Source organism: Martes martes, assembly GCF_963455335.1.
Source record: "Martes martes genome assembly, chromosome: 8".
NCBI lineage: Eukaryota > Metazoa > Chordata > Mammalia > Carnivora > Mustelidae > Martes > Martes martes.
Genome location: NC_137895.1, coordinates 95,337,068 through 95,345,364, shown reverse-complemented (window position 1 = coordinate 95,345,364; position 8,297 = coordinate 95,337,068). Strand labels below are relative to the sequence as shown.

The 8,297-nt window shown below is 40.8% G+C and overlaps 1 pseudogene across 1 annotated transcript; it reads left to right on the top strand.

Moving 5' to 3' along the window:
• The first annotated feature begins 4,332 nt into the window (after positions 1-4,332).
• LOC308347135 (60 kDa heat shock protein, mitochondrial-like) lies at positions 4,333-7,101 on the top strand (annotated as a pseudogene). The gene is made up of 3 exons: positions 4,333-4,336; positions 5,401-6,745; positions 6,800-7,101. The product of its transcript is annotated as a 60 kDa heat shock protein, mitochondrial-like (transcript).
• Positions 7,102-8,297: the final 1,196 nt, after the last annotated feature.

Here is an 8,297-nt window from a genome sequence, read left to right as displayed (position 1 = left end):
GAAGAACTGGAGCCAGAGAAGGCTGGTAGAGGCTTCAGACTTGAAAGCAAGGCCTGTCTTCCTAAAAGGGGCGGGGGTGAAGTGTCTCAGCCTGCAGAACATCTCTAAGAAAATTTTTTCCAGGCCGATGGAAAAATCTTTGAGTCAAAGTCACCCATTAGGGGAGTCCTATATCTCGCATAAGGATAAGGTACCTGTTGTGTGAAGCCATTGGCTATGAGCAGCCTATGGAATTCAGGGGTGGATTCAAAAGGACTACAGCTGGCAACCACCAGAAAATTAAGCTGCCGGCCACAGTAACAGATCTGAACGACACATTTTTATAACCATCAAGGTCATATACTTACTTGAATTTTCACATGGACAACAGGAAGTGACTCACACCAAACAGATGTTAAAGGAATGGTGGGAGAGAAAATGATAAGGTATTTTTATTCTACCAGGAGGCATATGTAATGTAAATACCTGAGGCCTAGACAGCCCAAAGTCTCCCACCATCCTGTGGTTACTATTTTATTTAACAGAAAAATAAAATGACTCAAGACCCATTCCACATAATAGCTATGTGGTACTGGATCTAATGTGTTATCTACTCCCTCCACTCCCGCCCCCAGTAAAGCAGTAAAGTTCAACTTCCTTGGTTAATTTGGTGAAAACGATTTGCTGCATATGTGTTCCTGAGTTATTACATCCTATATGCTGCTATTTGGCTTCCATTCTTGTTTCCTGGAGTTCCTAGGACATGATGATACACAACAGTTTTCCAGAGCAATTTCTTTTTCAAAAGTTTGAAAGAATGTCTCTGGGAGTTGCTGCTTAGTCAATACAACAGTAGAAACTTCTAGTATTTCTAAATTGGTAGATTTAGATAGCCATGACTATCTAGCCATAATCATGGCTAGATAACCAAACTACCTGTTGTTGGGTCCCCCAAAAATGGGTACCCCAATAATGGGTCCGTGATTAAAGGAGCGAGACTGATACAAAGCTAAAGTCAAGCAAAGCTTTATTTCACGCCAAGCATCAAGAATCAGACCAACCGTCAAACAGACGGGTCGGGGCCACCCCTTACAGAGAGGGGGACCCTTCCCTGGTTTCCAGACTAACTTTTATAGAGCAAAGGCCATGTGGTTGGGCCTGGCCACACACAGGTGGCCAATGAAATTGTAACACACAGAGAAAGCTGCACAGTCATGCTAGGTGACCAATTGAATTCCAATTTACCCTAGTAGACATTTGAACAAGCCCATCACCTAGTTCAGAATTGGCACCCAAAAGGCGCCCAAAGGGCAGGGCCCATACTCCTTGGTAGCTAGGGAGACAGTATGCGCCCCCACTGAGTGAATACCTCCACCTGGCCTGACCCACCCTTGTATTTGGACTTTGTTACCTGGGACAGGTTTCCGGGACTTGTTTTTAAGTAAGTTGGGGCGGGGGGGAGTCAATTTAAGTTTTACTGCATAAACAACAAAATGGCAGTTCAACCAGGGTGGGGCCGCTCTGGCTGAATAGGCCCTTACACTGTCTGCCACAGCACATCTATGACGTGGTGAAGGAAAATGCAGTAATTCCTCTTTACCCTGTGCCCTACCATAAATTAGATCTAGACCCCAGGTCATAGAGATCAAAGCAGAAGGAAGCTTTATTCTCCCCCTAGGAGTTCCTCTCCTTTCCTCCCTTCTTCGCTGACCTTCCCGTTTTCTTTCTTCATGCCTTTTAATTAAGAGTCAGAATGATCCTTTGAACTACGAAAATCTAAAAGGCTTTTTAATTCCAACTCATTTGTTTCCGGACATGAGATAGATGGCATCATTCATTCACTCACGGTAATGAATGCCATTTTCTCTAGTTTGAATTAATCTTCTGGGCCAAAAGCCTGCTGCCCGTGGGTGGCAGAGCGTGAGGTTCCCCAGGAAGGCAAACAGGGCACAGCTGGGGCCTGCAGGGTGTGCTGTGGGCAGCAGCGGGGCGCAAGTAATCTGGAACAGGGACGCCCTGGGACTGGGAGGCAGCTAAAAAAAAAGGCAAAATCAGGCGCAAGTCCCTACAGCCTCAACTCTTCCCAGAAAAAGCTCGGGGATACTGGGAGTCCCACAGGATCTGCAGAGTCCTGAGACGAGAACTGTCTGTTGGCCCCGTGGCGCCGAGGCCGCTCCTTCCAGGTTCCTTTGTGAGGAGTCTGGCTCAAGCCACCTATCAGGCAACACCATGGCTCCTGTCGCCGACCCCCACCCCTCCACACAAAATCCCACCATCAGACTCACAGTGCAGCAGCTCGTCGCCCGAGAGGCCCAGCAAGGAAGCGTGCGCCCCAAACCGCAGCGCCTGAGGAAGGAGGAGGAGATGAACTGCGCATGCGTAGGGTGCAAAGCCGTAAGCCACCTGGAGCCCAGAGGCCAGGCCACTGGGAGAGGTCGGGGGGCTTCCGGGCGCAGAACCCTGCCTGGGGCCCCAACTTGAGGTCTGCCAAAGTCCAAGCAGCAGCAACGCTAGTGCCGTCCCAACCGCACGTCCTCGGGGACATCTGCTCCAGCAGCTGTGAAGTGTTTAAAATTTGTCCCAGGAGACCATAATTGCCTGTTTCTGGGACCTTTTCCTTGAAGAGCAGCTGCAGGGCATTATTCTCCATTTTTGGCTCAGCCCAGCAGCAACCTACCATGGGGGAGCTGACTCCTTCACCTTTTGTTTGTTTCTTTTTTGGTGTTTTTTGACTTTTACAGCTTTAGTCACTTCAAAACCTTAGGGACACAATTCTGGTTTGGGGGGCACTTCAACCTCCAGAGTGGCTCTGATCTTACCTCCTCCCCAGGCAGGGCAAACCAGACCCCCTTCAACCCAGCAGGGGATGCAAACTGGAGGTCAAGGTCGAGGGAGCTTTGGCCACCAAATGCTCACTCCAGAAGGAAAGATTTGGGCCACTATAATGAAGGATTAAAGTCTGGAGCTCCCCAGCTTTCTTTTACCCCGCAAGAGGGCCAGGGAGGTGTCAGAGGCTCTTTGGGGGAGGAGGGAGAAAGCACCCACCTCTCCTGGCTACAGAGAGCAGGGGCAGAGACCAAGAGGAACTCATCTGTCACCTATGATTCTGCCAGCTCCTTTGAGGTGGCTGGGCTGGGGCAAGAAATGGGAGACAGCTATCTGGCCCTGGTCTCAGGCCAAGATGGGAATAGGGCTACTTCAGAACGATGGGAAGTTGGAGTGTTTTTGTTTTAAGGTTTATTTTCTTTCACTTCTTAAATACACACATATATATATATGTTTATTATATATATATGTTTTTTATAGAGTTGGGGAAGGGTAGACTGGTAGGCAGCCTGGCTTCCCAGTATCACACCCTATCAAAGTTCTGACTCAGGAGGAAGTTGACAGCCAAATTCTCTAACCCCTCACTGCACCCCCCCCCCCCAAAGTAGGCCTGGATCACCAGGTTTTCTGAGAAGTCCAGGGCCTTCAAACCGCCTTATAAATTCCTCCTACTGTGGCTTCACCTAAATGTCCTTGCCTATGGATCTACCTCACCTTCCACATCTGAGATGTCTGTCAGTTCCCCAGGGATCTCATTCAGCTACTGGATGAACTGTTCCTGTTGGTGGCCAATTTGCTGCAAAAGCTGAGGGTTCTTCTGGCCCACAGTTGAATGAAGAGATGGGCATGGATTTTTTTTTTTTTTTAAGAATTTATTTGAGGGGTGCCTGGATGGCTCAGTGGGTTGGACCTCTGCTTTGGCTCAGGTCATGATCTCAGGGTCCTGGGATCGAGCCCCACGTCGGGCTCCCTGCTCAGTGGGGAGCCTGCTTCCCTCTCTCTCTCTGCCTGCCTCTCTGCCTACTTGTGATCTCTGCCTGTCAAATAAATAAAAATCTAAAAAAAAAAAAAAAAAAAAAAGAATTTATTTGAGACAGAGTGAGTGTGAGAGAGAGCAAGCACAAGCAGGGAAGGAGTAAAGGGAGAGGGAGAAGCAGACTCCCTACTGAGCAGGGAGATGGGCATGGATTTTATCTCACTACTGACATTCCACCCCAAAAACCAACTTCATAGGGTAAAAGGGCATGAATGAGCAATGAGCATTTTTTTTTATGATTTTATTTATTTATTTGACAGAGATCACAAGTAGGCAGAGAGGCAGGCAGAGCGAGAGGAAGGGAAGCAGGCTCCTTGTTGAGCAGAGAGCCGGATACTGGGCTTGATTCCAGGACCTGAGATCATGACCTGAGCCTAAGGCAGAGGCTTTAACCCACTGAACCACCCAGGCACCCCAGCAATGAGCATTTCTCAGGCAAGTATTTTTTTGTTTGTTTGCTCACTTAAATTGGCAGTATAGGGTAATCTTTAATGGGTAAGTTTTAATCATACAATGTAACATATATTCTGATCAAACTTTTATGTGTAAGGCATGGATCTAAGCATGGGGGAGGCAACAAACAAAAACAAAAACAAAAATACCCCTGTCTTCCTTTTAGGATTACATATGATTTGAGAAAAAGAAACAAAATCTAAATTATGGGAAGAGTATTTTGATGTTTCTTAAAATACACATATATATAATTTATACATACACATACAAATATTCACATTTATTAACAGATTTATAAAATATTGACACTTTGAACTTTAGGAAACAGGCTTTAATATCACTGATTAGATGAGTATTAGGAAAATATACAACATTTACACAATTAATTAGGAAACTAGGTTTTACTATAACATAAGGTAAATAAAGCCATTTTAAATCTTTTTTTTTTTTTTTAAAGATTGCATGTCTTTCTGCCACAGGAAAAGCTTGTTAAAATAAAATTAATTCTTAATAACTATATTGTTTGAAATAAAATATAGAGGGCTTCTTAAGGTTGTTGAACAAGGACACTGCTCATATACTAAAAAGCAGTAGACTGAGGTAAGATCAGAGGATCTCTTGATTAAGTGAATTTAATGAATATTATTTAAGTGAGTTTATATCTTAAGTTTTGAATGCACAGAAGGCTCTTTGTTCCACTTTTTAATGGTTTCAATTCAGTTCTCAGAAAACTGACAGTAGGAAAAAAACTGACTTCTTGATAGATCAGGGATAATGCCTAACATATAACTTATATATTTTATTTGTAGGCTTCATCAGCTCTTAAATTGCAACTATAAATATTGACCCTATTTTATTCATTAGAAAGCTGTTCAAATGCATCTACTCTAAGGGCATGAAATAATGTTTATAATATAAATATGAGATGAATTTTACTCATCTAGGCCTTCTCTTTATGTATGTTCAAATTTAAATGAGGATATCTCAGGATCAGATGAATAACAAGGTAAAAAATAAAGTTTTCCTTTTCTCTCCACAAAGGGGTTGAGTGGCTGCCTGCACATCATGGACATTTTATTACATTTATAACAAACTATTACTCATAGACCTTTGCCAGATAAGGTCGGCGTCCAAGGCACTAGTTCTTCATCTCACTAGGGCATATACTAAGGATATAAAATTTGGTGCAGATTTCCAACTCCTGATGCTTCAGAGTGTATACATTTTATCCCATGCTATAGCCATACTATGTGCCAAAGGGAAAAGCAACCATTATTGCACTAGAGCTCTGGAAGTCCTAAAGTAACAAAAGATGGTGTGACTGTTGCAAAATCCATTGACTTAAAGGATAAATATAAAAACATTGTTGCTAAACTTGTTCAAGATGTTGCCAATAACATCAATGAAGAAGCTGTGGATGGTACCCCTACTGCTATTGTACTGACACGCTCTATTGCCAAAGAAGGCTTTGGGAAGATTAGCAAAGATGCTAATCCAGTGGAAATCAGAAGAGGTGTGATGTTATCTCTTGATGTTGTAATTGCTGAACTTAAGAAGTAGTCTAAACTTGAGACAACCCCTACAGAAACTGCTCAGGTTTCAATGATTTATGCAAGTGGAGACAAAAGAATTGGCAACATCATTTCTGATGCAATGAAGACGGCTAGAACAAAGGGTGTTAATAGAGCAAAGGATGGACAAATACTACATGAGGAATTAGAAATTATTGAAGGCATGAAGTTTGATTGAGGTTATATTTCTCCATACTTTAATAAATCAGGTCAGATATGTGAATTCCAAGATGCCCATGTTCTATTGAATGAAAAGAACATTTCTAGCATCCAGCATATTGTATCTGTTTCTGAAATTGCCCATGCTTACCATAAACCCTTGGTCATAATTGCTGTAGATGTGATGGAGAAGGTCTAAGTACATTAATTTTGAATACACTAAAATTTGGTCTTCAGGTTATAATGGTCAAAGCTCTTGGTTTTGGTAAGAATAGAACCAGATTAAAGACGTGGCCATTGCTACCGGTAGTACCATGTTTGGAGAGAGATAGACTCTAAATCTTGAAAATGTTCAACCTCATGACTGAGGAAAAGTTGGAGAATTCATTGTACCAAGGACGATGCCATACTCTTGAAAGGAAATGTAGGAAGGCTCAAACTGAAAACTATATTCAATAAATCATCAAGCACTTAGATATCACAACTATTAAAAATGAAAAGGAAAAATAAATGATCATCTGGCAAAAATCTGAGATGCAGTAGGTATGCCCAATTTGATGGGATAAATGGTGTTGAAATGAATGAAAAGAAATTTAGGGATGTCCCCAATGATATGAGCTGCCGTTGAAGAAGGCATAGTTCTCGGAGGGGTTCGTGCTCTATACCAGTGTATTCCAGCCTTGGACTTAATAACTCCAGCTAATGAAGATCAAAAATCAATATAGAAATGATTAAATGAACACTTAAATTAATTAAATGAACACATTAAATGAACACTTGAAATCCCTGCAGTGGTCACTGCTAAGAATGCAGGCATTGAAGGATCACTGATAATTGAGAAAGTATGTATGTATGTATTATGTAAAGTTCCTCAGAAATTAGTTACGACCCTATGTTTGGAAATATGTGAATATGATGGAAAAAGGAATCATGGATCCAGCTATGGTTGAAAGAACTCTTTTATTAGATGCTGCTGGAGTAGCCACTCTGTTAAGCAGAGTAGAAATTGTAGTCACAGAAATTCTCAAAGAAGAGAAGGACCCTAGAATGGGTGGAATGGTAGGTGCCATGTTCTGATTTCTAGAATTGGGCTTTACCATTATGAATGAACTAGGAGAAGCAGCTCAGGGCAGTACTCCTCACCAATAACTTCAGAGAAGTCAGTTGAAGGAAATGACTGAAGAAAAGGCTGGCTGATGTTTAAGAAAATCACTACAATCACAAGTTACTGGTTTCAGTTAACAATAAATAATGGTTTGCTGCTGTCATTGTCCATGCTGGCAAATCAGTTATCTTGCATTTTTTTTTAAATAAAAAACACATTTGTACACTCCTGATAACAGGGTACAAGAGCCATGTTCCAATGTACTGCTTTCCACTTAAATCACTGAGGCATTTTTACTACATTTAACTATTCTGTTAAAATGAGGATTTTAATACTTGCCATCACTAAATGAGAAGTTAAGAAATGGCTTTCCTGAGGAGAATAACAATAATTATGTACAAAGTAGAGAAATATTCAATTAAGTGGCAACACTTTGGTAATAAAACTTTGTTTCCAGTTTAAAAGAAATTAAGTTTGATTTAGGAAGAAAATCATATTCAATTTTTGGCATAACCATAAATATTTCCACAATAAATATAAATTTAATAGTAAATGGAAAAGTATTTCTGTTGTTTAAAACTGTGGATATGCAATATATTTTGGTAGGTTAAAAAACTGGGAAATTATTTCTGTATATGGTTACTGGTTCTAGCAACTAATATGCCACTCAGATTAAGTACTAATATAAAATATGAAAACCTTTTCTTCATACTTAGAAATTTTCATGCAGAAATAGAAAAGCCACATATGTACAACCCTCAATACAATTAATCTTCATATACTAAAAATTTTAGACTCTAATTAAACATTTTAATACTTTTAACACTTTAGGACTGTTTAATTTCTATTATACCAGTGGAAAAATTAAAACATAGTGTATCAGTCTTTGAAGAAATCAATTACTGAAGCACCAGAATTGCTGCCACAATTCTATATTCATTTTCATTAATTTTTACTATATTAACAATTTTTCTACCATAATTATTTAGAAAGCATAATATCAAGAAAAGCAGTGCTCCTGAAGTGAAACAGACATAATTCTTATCTTCCAGTTGGAAAAACTAGAAAAGCCATACCAAAAAAAGTTAATAATAAAGAGCTTCCTAAATGTCTTATCTGAGAATATAAGGAATGGAAAGATCGAACCTAACTAAAGGTGAGGAAATGG